This window comes from Pongo abelii, chromosome 1 (assembly GCF_028885655.2).
Source record: "Pongo abelii isolate AG06213 chromosome 1, NHGRI_mPonAbe1-v2.0_pri, whole genome shotgun sequence".
Taxonomy (NCBI): domain Eukaryota; kingdom Metazoa; phylum Chordata; class Mammalia; order Primates; family Hominidae; genus Pongo; species Pongo abelii.
In genome coordinates, this window is record NC_071985.2 from 31,266,940 (window position 1) to 31,281,096 (window position 14,157).

Genomic DNA, 14,157 nt, shown 5'->3' on the forward strand with positions numbered 1-14,157 from the left:
GTATTTTTGTTTTTCACATAAAATCTAACTGTTACATAGGTGTTGTTCTTGCACAAATATCTACAACATCTATGCCTGAATTCATAATCTTCTTGAGACATAAGCATAATTTAACATATTTACCTAATTTTAAATGGAAAATAATAAACTTCAGAGTATTATACTTTTTAAAATTTTGTATATGCTACACCCCAAATGCACAAAACTTATTATAATACAAATTCATCTTTTCACTTAGTAATATATAATGTATTGTGAATATTTAATTTAGTGTAAGACTTTAGTTCATGTTTTTAAAGAATCATACTTTTTATTTGTGTATAATCCCTGAAACGCATTAATAGAAATATAAGAAACAATATGTAAAAGTAATTGAAGAACTTTGGTGTTACAGTTTTTATGTGTATTAAGATTTTAAGTTTAAAAAAAGATTTTGAGTTTAATATTTATTAGTTTAATTAATATCTGATTCTAGGTAGTACAGAACCTAAATAATTTCCAGAAGTATGTAATTGGAACAGGAAAAGCCAGGAAAAAGTATCTTCTGTTTGCATCACTCAACATGTTTTTTAAAAAACCACATACACCCTATCATAAGCATTAAAGTGTTAGTAAATTGGCAACAACTGGTAAACTATTATTTACATTTCTGACTTGTCATTAACAATGGTAAATTGTAAAGCTACTAAACAACTAGTTACAGCAAATTAATGTGATACAGTTATCTTAAAGGAAAGGAAAAGAAAGAGGCAAGGAGACTGCTGGAATGTGTGCAGGAGGGAACTATCTGATTTAAGCCAAATCTCCCAAGCCTTTTAGAATGTCTGCCTTACGGCAGTATATCAAAAATAATACAACTGACATTTTCCTGTCTTCATTTCTGTTAAAACTTTACATTCTATTATTCTTCCCAGTTGAGAGACATCAAATTCCAAGAATTGCTAAGACTGACTGTGGTAGTCCTGATTTCTTTTATAATAATCTTTTGATTGTTGTTGTTTAAAAGTTTTATTAAAATAAAAATATAAAGAACCACTTTATTATTTTTCAGTTAATATAGTTAAGTCTCACTCATTTCATTCAATGTGCTTTTGGCATCTTTCTCTTTTTAATATAAACTATACATATTTATCATAGATTTCTATCTTTAATGCTGCTTAGATACCCTTTTTAAAAAGCTTCATTCAATCTGACCTCTTTTAATAGATATGCATGTATTCCTTAGTAAGTGAATAAAATTTTGCTTTCACTTAATAGTAGGTACTTCATTCTCATTATTGCAACTATGTGGAAACCTTGAATACTTGTCACAGATTCATTTTATAATCCTGAGGTTGGTTTGGCATTCCATGATTTATGCAGGGGCTTTGCTTACAATAATTGATTCATTCCATACTTGAAACCCACTGATCTCATTACAGTTATAGGAAGGCATTTTAGCTGTTGCAATTTAGACTTACCTCAAAGAAAAAAAAAAAGGCACCCTCTACCCACTTCGGATTTCTGCAACATGTGAAATAATTAGGTCATATCATGTATCAAAATAAAATCCTGTTACTGACCTTTCTGGACTCAAAAGGCTGCCCTGGAAATATACAGTAAAACATTTTTCATTTTGAGCAATATTTGCATGGTTGAGAATGACACTGTTATCAACTATTAACTTCATGCACCTATTTTTCCATTAATAATTTTACTGTATTAAAATGACCAAAACACAGGTTCGAACTATAAATTCTAATATTTAAGTCAGCTTCTACAAAGAAGCTCTCAGTTCTAAGAACCCAAAATATGAAATGTAGTATATTACGTATACCTACTGAATATTATTGAAATCCTGACTCATCTTCAAAGGTATATGCCATATTTCTTTATTTCATATACTGTTCCATAAAAATTAAAGAATACATTTTTAAAACCAGCTGATCATATTAAACTATGTCTTAGAACACTGCATTTTTTGAAGGCTTTGATAAAAATGCCATGGGTCTTAAAGAACACATAGAGAGAATTCTTTTTATATGCTAATATGTTGAACATTTAAGAACACAGAAAATATTTGGTGAAATACTGGTTATTTAAGGCAAACCGAACTAGCATTTTTATTTCGTAAATCATTTAAAGGCTACTTAAAAAGAAAGGGGTGTTGCACATCTCTTCTAGTTATGTTCTTTTCATTGAACTTTCATGATTGCTGCAAAGACTTTAAAAAAAACTACAGTTTATTACATAGTAATTTTATCCAAGCAGAAAACAAGTTTTATAAAGTTAAAAAGGACATTTTTACAATAAGTATTTTCAAGCACTTATGAAAAACTACATGAAATAAATAAAATAAAAACTTGGTTGTGTGCACTTAAAGTTTATTGCTTAGGAAACATTCTCTTTAAGCTAATGTAATCATTTCTATGACTTACCACTGTTTAGCTATGGCGGTGGGAGACATTTCTCTGGTGGGGAAAAAGAAACTTTGAGTTTTCCTGTCAATTGTGAATATTCTTGATTTGGCTGATGGGAGTCTTGATCTCCCAATCCTAATATCTTCAAGCGCAGGGAAATCTAATTCATTAACTTTTCCAAGCGTTTTAAAAGTTTCTTTTCATCAGAGACCATTTTGACCTTCTTTATCCATACCACTCTAGAGATCAGAAATACAAATGACAATAACAGATCCCCATTAGTTAGTAGCTCAGAAGCCCACACTGTATGACTGTACACTCTAAAGGCAAATTATCTTTGTACAAAAAATCCGTACTTTAAATGAACCGTTAGACACTGGATACCACAGTGACAAGTATCCTAAGATCAGCATAGGATCATTTTAAAATGTTCTAATCTTAAAAATGTGAGATATGAAATATTTTTAAATGTATTTACAGCAAAATGTATTTTTAAAATACCCTCAGATAATTTACTCATTTCTCTTCTCCCATTTATATGTTTAAATTAAATATTAAAAGTAAAGCCAAGTCCTGAGAAATGACTGATTTCAGCACAAAGGATAATTGTTGTTCTTCAAGTTACTTCAAAATTATAGCAGAAACAGGTCTTTTCAAAACTTGTATTGCTTGAACAAAAATGAATTTAATTTACATATGTGTTCCTTTTACTGAATAATCCTTTAATAATTAGTTTAGTGAAAAATGTGTTCCAATAATCCAAGGAATAGTATCAGATGCACGTATCAAGAATTTTTCATCCTTACCAATAACTATATTTTAGATGATTTTTTATTTCCAATATTAAAATAAAAATGTTTACAGTTCTTTTGTTTAAAATAATCATTTTATAATTAGTACATAATATTTATAGAAACAAAAGGGAATTTGTGTTTCAAATTTAGAATGTATTGAAGTTTTTAGGAGATAATAAATAATTTAAAGAATTTTAAAGATTAAGACGAATGACTATTTTTCAAGGTTATCTATGTTTGTAAGTGGTGATGTTAGGTTTTCTAGACTTTAAATTTACAATTTTTTTTAGTTTCACAAAGTTGTATTATACCCACACCAAAGGGGAGTAATGCATAAATTTGAAAGTTTTTTCGAACCTTTAAAATAGAAATATTAATATGAATGATTACTGTGACTTTCTTTAACCAACTATAAGTAACTTCATTCAGGGAAGATAAATTAGTAACTCTCAATGCTTTAAGTTTTTTAAAATAAAAAATTTAAAATTAACTAGAAAATCAATTTTGAAGTACAATATTAGTGAGAATAACTATAAAAATCTATAAAATACTTTAAAACTGAATCCATTAGAGGTGACTATTATGAGATAAATAAATTTTCTTTAAAATTACCTAATTTTCTATTAGCTATGCCGCTCCCTTTTGTCTCATAGAGTTTCTATTTCACATACTCTATTTTATATATCTTACGGAAATTATAAAACATACACTGTCCTGAAACAAATAGTAGTCAGACATTTTCAAACTCCACTGATACCTGAAATATCCTTAGAAAAAATAATAGAAAAGACTTAAAAATAAATCTGGAAGGACTGGCATTACAATAAGCTTTTCGTTAACTAAAATAATTTATTCACTACGTTTTTATTTTCAATATTTTGTTGAAACAGAAGGCATTTATATATATACTCCTGTTACTCTTGTAGAAAAGAGATTCCCCCCTTTTTCAGGCATAATTAATGTACTGAAATCACTCTCCCGTCACTTATATAATTGCAACCATTAATAAACATTTGTATGGCAATATTACCAAGCAGCACCTAAAGTAAATACATACTTTACAAATTCTGGATTATGTTCTCAATTTGCACTCCATTTCCTTTTTCCACTTGGTTATATTTCCCTCACTTCCCTTGTTTATTTTCATAATCACACCTTCCCCGACCTGTCCAAAGAACCATAGTGGTTACAGTAAAAAACACTGTACAGAAACATTTTCTACAGCCAGTTTATGAGAGTGTTGATTCATTTTGGATACTTTTTCTTGCCACTCTACTGCTTTTCTGCCATTCTCACACGTGCTCCTTATCCAGGGCACTTAAATGAACTCCCCTCCTCTCACTGCTGATTTCATCGTCCCCCCACCCACCATCAAACATTAAACCCCTTGAAGGACTACTCCTAAATCTCATTCTGTAACTGGATACATTAATTTTAAAAACTGGGTTTCTCGTGAAAGCTGGCTTTGTGATTAGGTGTCTTAGAAAATTCTTTGCACTGGGAAACGGACTATATGGGAATTTCCGTATGTTTTCTTTTTCTCTCCCCACAATGCCACATAAGGTGCGATTCAGTATTTTTGATAACTTTAAGGGCAAATAATATTTCATGTTAATTCCTATTTCCTGAACAGAATTTTAAAGCAAAATAATATGCAGACATAACCCCCAAAGATGGTTTAAAATTTTTTCTCATTTGCATAGCAAGATTTAATTTCCATCCCTTAAATATGACGAATTGCTGAGATTTTCTCCAGTTAATGCTTTTAACAGCTCCCAATAAACTTCATTAATCAGGCAAGCTCCAGGCCCAATGTGTAGCCTGGAAGCAGCTAATTTGCTTGATGAGACCCCGACTTCAGTGAATAAACAGGTGTATAATCTGAGGGCTTTATGGCCTTAATTACAGTCTAATCAGTTCAGCGGTTGGCGGGCAAAAGAGAAAAAAAATGGTGGGCGGGCGGGGGGACCTCAAAGCCACTTTTCCTAAAATAGGCGACATGTCCTCTTTCTTAATACACCTCAACGACTAATCTTCAGTTTCTTCTCCCCGTCTATTTCCTCCTTCCCGTCCTCTGGCTCTTTCTCCTCGGCCTTCGCTCCGCTTAACCTCTGCGTTCTCGCTCCTCCTTTCTCGCCGTCTTGGCGTCTCCCCAGGAAGCGCTCCGCTCCCGGGCTCGGGCTCGCACCTCCGCGATCCCGGTTTCTGCCGTTCCTCGGGCGGCGGGGTCACTTTGCTCCCCCTCTTGTCGGCGTCCCCCCGTCCTCCCATCTCGTCTCGCCCTCTCCGCTCCCCCCGGCGTCTCCCTCTCCCGCCCCCGCTCCCCGCTGCACATCCTCCCTGTCACCCGTGGGCCGCCTGACAAATCACTTCAAGGGCAGCCGAACTTTGAAGGACAAGACAAAGCTCCGGCATATGGTCCGATCCCCAGATGTTTGTCTTTCTTCCGCCGCAGCCCCCCACCTCCCCCTGCCCGGGGTTCGTCGGCAACCCAGGTCGGCGCTTCTTTCTCCTTGCGCCCCGCGCCGCTCGCCGCTCCCCCACCTCCAAGTTCCCCGCCGAGGGGGAAGTCGCTTAATTTTCTTCTACGGCTTTTGTTTTCCCGGCCTCCCTCTCTAGCCGATTAGTGGGGGGCAAGGCGAGATTCCTTTAACCTAACGAGGTCTGTGGAACTCCGCCGTGAAAGTCTCCCGGTCGGCTCCCGGGACGTGGGGTGCGGAGAGGCCGCGACGCGGCGGGACAGGGCAGGGCCCCGGCGAGGTGCGGTCGCGAGACGCCGTTCGCGTCCCCGCTGGGGCGCGGGCTGGGGCCGCTCTGGGCCGGGACAGGAGGGCGCGCAGCCGGTTGGCGGCTGCGCGCCGTCCCCACCCGCCCACTCGGGGGCGCACTGGCACCCCCAGGCTCCGGCCGCGGAGGAGCGAGCCTCTCTCGCGCCGCAGCGCGACTCCGACTGGGAAGCCGCGGCAGGGGTGATGGAGGAGACACCCCCCGTTTGGGCGGAGGGTAGCCGCCGCCGCACCCCGGGCAGCGGGGAGGGGTCCGGCACTGCGCGCGCGGGGTTGGCCCTGCTCGACCTGGGCCCCCTGCCGGGGAAAGTGCGGGACAGGACCGGACGGGACGGGACTGGGAGGAGGGAGCGACCCGCGCCGGGCCAGGCGAGGGCGGACTGGAAGCAGCGGGGCTCACGCGGGAGCGCCTCAAGGCTCTAGACCGTAAGCCGAGCCCCACCGCCTCGGTATTGAGCCCGCAGCTCTTCCCTATTTCGGAGCGGCCAGACCTCCCATCCCGTCTTCTCGGTTCTGCTGATGACCCGTTGCTGACTAAAACTGTTTTGGGTCTAGAGGGTCGCGCACGTCTGGCCACCACAGCTTTGGGGCGAAGGAATTGGGTTTCACTTAGCCAAACTGCCCCGCGGTTTACTTTCTTCCTTCCCCTCAACCTGCATCCCCTCAGCAGTGATTGATCCGTAAGAGCCCAGAGAAAGTCACTCCCCCCGCTTCTTAATCAGCTGCCTCTATCTATTTATAACCACACAACTTTGCTGGCGGTAGGTCAACAAAGGCGTGGAGAGCGGCGGAGACTCTCCGCAGTGCAAACAATGAAATAAACGGGACGTGTCTGTTTGCATATACGTTACCCGGTGAAATCCGATTGTCCTAGGACAAACCAGCGCTCAAAGGCTCCAGTCATTTTATTTCTCCGTAATTTTATTTGCCTACATTTAAGGAAGTAGAAGGCGCTAATCCTGCACAGCAAAAATAAAAGGGCATCCGGTAAACAGTCTACTCTCTTCCACGAAATGTTTTAGAAGTCTGAGCATGTGATGGTGTCCTGTACAGCGAATTCTGGTTCTGACAAAAATGCAAATTATAACCCGAGAAACTGAGTTTACATATTCAGATGTTGTTTTTATTGTTACCGTTCCCTCCCCCTACCCCACACCCTAGGTGGGGAGAGTTTTGGGGTTTTTACTTTTTGTTTAGTCCCTGCTCTCACCATTCTTTAATAGATAATGTTATTTTTAAAATAAAAGTGATTAGTCATTTTAGAAACGCAGACTCGAATTATGTGAACAAAGTGCACAATAAAATATGTTATCAATATTCTTTACTGGTGTAATGGAAAAATATATCCTACGCAGAAGGATTAACTCGAATAAAATATTGACTACTGTAAAATAGAAACTTCATGGTTTCACCACATGTACTTTCGGTAAGTGGCTGAATCAGCAGAAAATTATTTAAAACTACACTACAGCTACAATGTCTTAAAAACAGATTATGGCACTACCTCAAACCATGTAAATAACTAGATCATGATAGTAAATCATAGGTTTCCAAAAAACATCAGGAAGAACTTAAAAAATTAAAACGTATTTTTTTTCGCTGCTGTCCTCAAATAGGTAGGTTCTACAGTCTTTGTGGACAATAGGTGAGCCTAGACCTTTTGTTCTTTGTGTGTGTGTGATCATAAAGGAACAAATGTCTGTTTTGCGACTAGAGAATCAGGCATCTCCAAAAGAATAGCCATGCTCAGCATCCTCTGCTTATCTAAACTAAATTACAGCTTGATAATATTGTATCCAGTGCTATCCGGGTGCTCTCACACACCTGAGTGGACCAGGGCATTTTACTGCCTAATTTCTCTTTTGTGTTATGTCTTGATAATCAAAATGCATTATTACTTCTTTTTCAAAATACAATAGGAATCCCTCATCTCCTGCCCCCAAGTTCTGAAAATTCTCAAACCGGCCCTGGAGAAATACAAATGCACAAAGCGACAGGCGAAGCAGGCCCTGTGTTCAGCACTCAATCATTTCCTGTCACGGGTGTAGCCTCTATGCATTATCCTGCCGTGATTGATAGAGTGGGTATGTGCAGACTAGGGGAGTTGGGGAGGCTCAGATGGGGTCCTGTCATTTGGGCTCCATTTCATACTACCTGTAGGGAAAAGGAAATGCTTTGCAGGGATTGGCTGTTTAGTGAGTTTTAAATTTTACTTTCTCATATATAATAGAAAGGTCATATTTTCTAAAAGTTAACTATATCTTTAAGCTTTATCTTAGAGACAACTTCATTCTGGGAAAAACAAAACAGCCAATGGTAACACAATAGATTTCATTTCATTTAGAGTTGATATGTTACAGAAGTACACCCACAACCTAATTTCCCATAATTACATTAAATATGTAGAGTTATTTCCTTAAATCTTAGTCTTTAAACAGAAGAAACCCAAAACATTTTTGGTTTATACCCATATTAAGATTGATTTCTATATAACAAGGCTAAAAAATGCACTTACATCATTGCAAAGCACTTTACTACACAACAGATTTTGTTATTATTTGTCATTCAATAATACACTAAACATACAGAATACAATACAAAATGAAGCAGAAATATTTATCATGTTAGATTGTGGCTATTCTTCACTTTAGCTGAGGACCAGATTTTTGAGTTAGCTGTTGCTATGATCAGTCAAGATCTTAACTAATTAATGTAAGATCAAAGTTGGCAACCATCTCACCAGTGTTATGTAAAACTGTAAAATCCTCTAGGTCCTTCATTTCTTTTTGAAATGGCTAAAGGCAAAATGATTTGCATAAGGAGGTCTCAGATTTTAAGATGTAAAACTTCTTTCATTGGGATTATTAAGTGGCTTTCAATGATATCCACAGATGTTCATGCACCCACTACAATGCTTTAATATTTTTCCTTGTGGTTTTTACATACAGCCTGATAGATTGTTTAAAATGATAGGAGTGGGAAATGAAATGGCCTTTAAAATGTTCCCAATTTTTTTTGACACCAGAGCATTCTATCAACACATCTCCATTTTATAATTGCAGCAAACGCTATTACATTTCTCTGAGAAATTTGCCAACTAAATTGTTACCAAACATCAAATTATCCTTTATTTTTCTTAAACTGACAAATTACACCCAAAGAAAAGAAGGATTAAACATTTTAGCTTCCTAGAAAACAGACTTACAATCTACAAGGCATTTTTGGTTTTGTATTTGTCCTATTACAGCAATGATCTGGAAAATACAACAATTTAAAATTCTGAGGGTCCACATAATCATTTGGAGTAAATGTTTATATAAGTAGCATTTATAAAGAAACATTAATAAAAGGTAATTCATACTGCCATTTTCTCTTTTTTATAAGAATTAGAATGAAAAGGGACAAAATGTTAAAAGTTTTCTATTAATAATAAGCTTTCCATAGCTGAAAAATTAATAGACATTATTTAAATGAGCATAATGCTGAGTAAATGTGTGGATTGCTGTATTTAGGTACATATAGTAAATACAAATAATATCGACCATTATCTTAAAAAATGCACATTTGTTTTATTTAGAGCAATGTTTTAGAAAATCAGCATTTTATTATTTGGAGAGCTTTAATTATTTTAGCTATTATGACAGTATATTTTAAGACACTAAAATATAAAGACAACTTTAAAATACGTATCATTTTATTGTAATTAGCATTAGACTACTAGATTCATAGTTAACTCTTGTCCATTTTGTTTTATGTTAACCATCAAGCAAGAACTGTGGTTATAAAGTGTTCATGATACAGAATGTTCCTTTAGTGTGTCATTTATTATTATTAGATGAAAAATGTCCTCTACCTTAATACACCACTGCATTAAGGTTCTTAGTCAAGAAGAAATAACTTGTGTATACATAGAGAGAAACCTGCAGTGTTTTTTTTAAATACTAGTCAGTTTCGGGTTGGCATTGAATTGCATTTATGACTTACGAATAAAATGGATACTGGATGAAAGATGATTATGGTTAAGTGAAACAAACTTTGTGAGTGGGAGGAAAAAAGCTTTGGCATTGGGTATGTGTATGTGTTCGTCCTTTTCATGATGGGCTTTTTACGATCTTATTTAAATATTGATATAGACCCCCCAAATTGACAGAGAAGCCAAATGAGATATCATCACACAAGGGCAAGTTCATCTTTTTTGCCTATACGAGGAATACCCTAAAAAGCAGACCCAAAGCTGCCTATGTGGCCAGTAGGTAAGTCAACCAAAGAGCCAGATGCTGCAGCAGGGGAAGCATTTTCTCTGTCCTTTCAGCTCTTGCCTTGAAACAACTCAGAAGGAAGAGAAGTGGAGAGGGTTTACCTCTAAATAATAGGTGGTATCCTTCAGTGAATAAAAATGCATTTCTACCTTTTTCTCAAACACACACCCACATATGATGGCATTCTTGAAAGAATATTATAATGCTATGCTGGTAGGAGTGAAGGATGAACAACAATATAATACAACTTGAAAAGTTGAAGCTTGAAAATGTTTTTGGTTAGCTTGAATTATGAAACTCCACTTTTCTGTTTGTTTCAAGTTTTGTGTTTTGAGGGCTGCGGACACTGATTATCAGGTTCAATGCTCCTGAAGGACCTTTTGGTTGAAAGCTAGAGCAATACCTTTACAAACAGATCTCTAAGTGAACAGAGTAAGCCAATGAGACAACTACCTAAGGAAACAACACGATTGAGCTCTGTATTGGAAAGTCACAATTCTCACCTTTCTACATCCCTTTCCACCCCCAGTAGATCTCAGTGCTGTTATTTTTCAATGTCTTGTAGCTTTTGATTCTTCATGGCTTATAAGGCGAGCTTTTTTATTTCCCCCTGAAAGGTATTGTGCACGTAGCTTGCTAATGAAACTTTTTGAAGTAGACTGGCATAGTGATTTATTAGTAGTAGCATTACTAATAATATACATAGTAGTATTTCTCAAGTGACAGCAATGTAATTAGTAATATCAAGAATACAAAAAAAGACAGGACTCAAGTGCCTGTCTGAGAAAAAGACAAATAACATATAACCAAATCAGGATACAGGTACCCATTCAACCCAGTTCATGAACCTGGAATGTTAGACTTACTGCTTTCTTTTTAGCTAAAGGATGATTTTTAAAAATTACTGGAGCTACAATGCTAAATCATGTAAACAAGTTGAATAAAATAAAAAGCATTTAGCTACAAACTTGATTTTCCAATTCTATACTTACAACTTACTTGCCCTAGTGATAATCAGGTTTGGCAGAAAAGCTGAAAAAATGTCAACTTGCCACTACTGTGAGAGAACTCGGGCAGGGTAGCATTCAGAACAGTGCTACTAAAATGGACCCTGGGTTAGCCGTATTAGCAGCATCTCGTTACCTGGGGCTCTGCCCCAACCTATGGAATCAGATTCTTTGTGAGTGGGACCCAGGGTTCTGTATTACAAGCTCAAAGACAATTCTTATGCATGATGAAGATTGATAACTTCTATCTTAGAGTGTAGCAAGATGTTTTAGTCTTTCTCAGAAATGTATTTTCCTGAAATAGTTTCTTTTTTTTTCTTTTTTTAAATTTATTATTATTATACTTTAAGTTTTAGGGTACATGTGCACAATGTGCAGGTTAGTTACTTATGTATACATGTGCCATGCTGGTGTGCTGCACCCATTAACTCGTCATTTAGCATTAGGTCTATCTCCTAATGCTATCCCTCCCCCCTCCCCTTAAGTAGGTTTCTATCAGAAGATATTTCTTATATAAGAAACGAAATTGACTAGAAAGTCTCAGAGCTTTGGACCTCTGTCTAAATTACATTTATAACTCTCTGTAACTTGCTTAAGATGAAGTCTCTAAAGTTGAGATAATGTACAAACGTTTCCTATATTTGTTTAAATAACATAAACCATGAGTGTGTTAAGTAGTTATGTCTACATGCAGTAGTTGTTTGGTATTTTGTTTTTAATGACTAGTGTATATGTGTAGCCCTAAAGGCTCTGACAAACCAGCCATCGTTTTTGAGGGTTGATTACAAGCCTGTTTTTCTTGTGTATATCACTTCGTACCCTGGATCGCAGAGGAGGTGGCAGAACAGCAGGAACAGTGGAGAAATAAAAAAATAGTCTGGACAGTAGTTGGTATTTGACAAAATGACATGTATCATTTTTTGGAAATACATTAGCCAATCAGTCAAGATTGAGATGCCCATAATAGAAAAGGCAATATAACACAGATTTGATCAACAAATATTTGTTGAATTATTAATAAAATATGTAAAAATCTGCTTAGAGAATTCTTAATCACTTCTTCTGTCTGTAAGTCTCCTTGATACAGGAGATGACAATGACTTCTGTACTGCATTACAGTAGAGAAGGGGTGTCCAATCTTTTGGCTTCCCTGGATCACACTGGAAGAAGAATTGTCTTGGACCACACATAAAATACAATAATGAGAGCTGATGAGCTTAAAAAAAAAATCGCAAAAAAAAAGTTTTAAGAAAGTTTACGAATTTGCAGCCCTGGACTGCATGCGGCCTATGGACCGCGGGTTGAACAAACTTGCAATAGATCATGCCTGATCAATGGAGCTAGCAGGTCATAAAGCATGTGGTGCTACTGCCTGAAGAGATGATGTCTTTGTCAAGGAGGACAAAGCATAAGTCAAAGCAAGGAGTCAAACCCTGAGTGTGTATTGACTGTCTACTCTGTACCAGCACAGTGGTCAAGGAAAAAACAGAAGAACCAATAGATATTGTTGTACCCTCAAGAAACTTTGTTGGAGAGAAAATAATTGCTTGTTCAAAAACATAGAAGAGCCAAAATGAGCGGTGTCTATTTATTGCAAATGCAAATGTGTTCAAAGAATATGATGGCGCTTTTTGTTGCAAGGAGCAGAAACTGGCCAAAACCTAAAGAGAATACTTAGCTTACAAAACTGAGTTGTCTTTAGACTGGCATTGGAAATGACCTAATTGAGAATCTTAGTGATTCATCTCATGTCTCATATGTTTCCTTCTTTCTACCTTACCTACAGGAGTGTCAGTTTCATCCTAAGTCTAACTTGTTCATAGTTCCAAGATGTTTTCCAACAGTTCCTAGCCCTGCATGCTTGTTTGGCAGTTGGAAAAGAAAGTGCATCTTTGTCTCAGCATTTTAGCCAAACCCTAGTAAATTTCATATGTCTATCCCTGAACCAAATATACCATCAAGGGAATTCAGTGCCTGGGTTTAGCTCAAGTCTCAAGTCCCACTTTTAGAGCTGAGGATGGAGTGAGCATCCTTGGAATCAGAACCTTGTCAAACACATCTTGGGACTGGTTAGAAGGAGGGAATGGAGGAAAAGGAGGCAAACAAGCAGCCAACATAAAGGGTAAGTGAAGGCCAGAATAATGAAGGAGTACTTCTTATAAGCAGTGGTACTAGGCTGGTACTAGGCTGGCACTAGAAGAGCCGGTAAATAGAGGGAAAGAGGAGAGGAGAACACTCAGCAGCAGAAAAGAAAAAAGAAGCCCAAAGTCGAGAATTGGCATGGATGATGGGAACAATGAAATGGTCCTGACTAAGCCAAAGAAAAAATCATATTGGAGAATACAGGCATCAAGTTTGGTGCTTGGGGCTGTATTTTGCAGGGTAGGCCAGTTTAGATTTAATAGGGTAAGCAATAGGGAATTATAGATAGATGGAGTCGCACGGTAAAAAGTATTCTCTTACACTGTTTTGTTGTTTCTCAAACCAATTGAATGTGCCTTCATTTCATTTTTGTTTTATTTTTTAGCAAACAATTATGTATGAGGTGCTGGATATAAAGATAAAAGGCGCAGAGCTGACACTTAGAGAATTTCCAACCTAGTAATCTAGATCCATGTAACGGACTTCATTATGCAAACTGTGCCAAACAAATTTTACCCCACTAATTCATTTATTAAAACTAGGAAAAACACGATAAAATATGATTTTATATTTTGCTCCAAAATAATTACATCCCCTTCCTCCTTACATCTTTAGGTTTTATATTCAGACTCAGGGCCTTGCTTGGTCTTCTGTTTGGCCACAGTGAAAGAAGCCTTCATGAGCTGTGTGGGTGTGAGAAAGGAATTGAGAAGTCTAGCTGTGAAGGGACTCAAGTTATTTTGGAAAAAAGTCATAAAAACTCAAAAGAA

General features: G+C 37.3%; 1 long non-coding RNA gene across 1 annotated transcript; it reads right to left on the reverse strand.

Moving 5' to 3' along the window:
* Nucleotides 1-1,511: 1,511 nt before the first annotated feature.
* LOC129047947 (uncharacterized) lies at nt 1,512-5,995 on the reverse strand. Its single transcript, XR_008509872.2, has 3 exons — nt 5,738-5,995; nt 4,251-4,358; nt 1,512-2,638 (listed from the first exon to the last, which is right to left on the reverse strand). It is a non-coding gene; the product is annotated as an uncharacterized LOC129047947 (long non-coding RNA).
* Nucleotides 5,996-14,157: the final 8,162 nt, after the last annotated feature.